Here is a 2063-nt window from a genome sequence, read left to right on the forward strand (position 1 = left end):
CCAACCTGTACATTGATGTGATTTTTGCACTTTTTGGTTAATTAATAAAGGTGATGGGCACATTAATAGAGACAATGCACAATAACATGTTTAACATGATAGCCAATCAAGTTCAACATAAATAGATTAAATTATTTTTAAAAAGTCATATATTTCAATGTGTAATGTTATACTATAGAATTTTTTGCAATTTTTTTTGTCAAATGAAAACTAATATGGTTTTGACCAAAAACCCAATGCAATATTCACTGCCTTGTGGCATTGATAGTAATATCATGAACTTTTAATCCAATAGACCTTGATAAATGGCATTACATAACCTATGGCAATTATCCAAATTCATTGTATAGAGTATATCTAAGTGTTGTTGAGTGGTAGTCATGTTATGTAATCATTTTGCAAGTTTAGTAGGACTGCTTTTTATAGAGTTGAAGACTTGACTCAGAGCTTGATAATTTCATTTTATTCATTGAAATTTATACATCAATTCAGTCAAAGAATCTATAGGGATTTCATCAACTATTTGTATTATCTACCTAAACCTCATCGATTCCCACCGACTATTAACTCATCACTGACTCACACCAACCACTCCTCGTCATATGAACATGGACAGATGACTTGATGATTTTCTAACACCTCCCCTTAATCACATCCTATACTTTAACTTGCTTGTTGGTCTCAGTCTCAGCTAGGCTTATAATGGTACATAAAAAATTTGATAACAAAGCTTTAATTTTTGCCTTCTTGCTAAAGGGTCCATGCTTTTTCATTTGTTGACGCAGTTTCATCTTCACCTTTCTTGCTCTTTTCTTATGTACTTAACATCAAAAACCTTTTCCAGGTTAGGATGTAAAGCAACATCCCAAACAATGAAAATAAGGTAATCTGATTCATGCTCTCCCCACTTTCCATGAGAAAGAGCCTTATAAAGTGTGCGACCAAGTGGCACAAAGTCACTGATTGGATCATCTTCTACAACAATGCCTAGTTCATCATACAACTTCCTTTAGGCTGCATTTATGAACCCTAAATTGTTCCCCTCAATGAGCTTAGACTCCTTGTAAAGAGGATGGCTGCAACAAGTGTTTTACCATACTAAAGGGAATGTTACCTTTGTTACAGAACATCACTAAAGAAGCAAATTTATATTGTTTATTGAATAGAAACACATTGAAAGTTCTATGCAATAGATTCTTTGACTCTCTATTTTCTCCATCAACTGAAAATTGTATTTTGAGTCATGGCTAATGACATGATCCTCTTCATCCACCAAAATGCACTCATCTTCGAACATGAGTGACCTCTGAACAACATCCATGGTCATATCCTTCACTGTCATAGCCATCTTAGAAGTAGATCCAATCAAATTTCTAACAGTTGGGTTCTGTTAGAAGCAAGTTCTGCTCTATTGATTACAGTAACATGTGGAATAGACTGCACCTCCTGATATTCATGGTCATCAATAAAACCATTTATTTTTATCGAATAATTCCTCTAAATAAAAAATACTACCTGAATCAAATTACTTGACCCAAAAATACTTCTGAATAGAGGATTATCAAAAATGTCAATGTAAGAAATGCTCGAGAAAAAATTTATCCCACTCATTGAACTCATTGACCGAAGCTACATTCCAGCATGGACACTTACACCACCACAAAAACTCAATAACAAGAAGGATGCATTTCAATGTGGCTACTTACACCACAACAACAATTCAACAAGGCAAAGGAGACATACAATGCTTCAAACCTTCCACTGCAGTTGGTCCTTTACATTCCATATGGGATTCAAAATATCGGTGCTTTCATCCACGCACTTTATCTTAACCAACACTATAGTCGAAAGAGACCCATCACAAGGCTCACTATGCCTCTTATAAACCATAAACCAAACCTCAGTCAACTGTAGATTGAACCCACAACTTCATGTTCCAAGACCACTGTGCCTTCTCCACATGCGTGCTCAAACGGGCTAGCAGCAAGTTTCCCACAACTCGACCAAAGGATTTCAATGCTCCTCAATAATGTTCCACAAAGGAACAAAGACTCATCTCATGC

General features: G+C 35.5%; 1 pseudogene; it reads right to left on the reverse strand.

The window, feature by feature from the left end:
- Positions 1 to 793: 793 nt before the first annotated feature.
- Positions 794 to 1402, reverse strand: LOC149250144 (isopentenyl-diphosphate Delta-isomerase II pseudogene; annotated as a pseudogene).
- Between the last annotated feature and the right edge of the window lie 661 nt (positions 1403 to 2063).

This window comes from Pinus tabuliformis, chromosome 7, assembly GCF_031772625.1.
Source record: "Pinus tabuliformis cultivar Carrire ecotype Pingquan chromosome 7, CPIR1, whole genome shotgun sequence".
Taxonomy (NCBI): Eukaryota; Viridiplantae; Streptophyta; class Pinopsida; order Pinales; family Pinaceae; genus Pinus; species Pinus tabuliformis.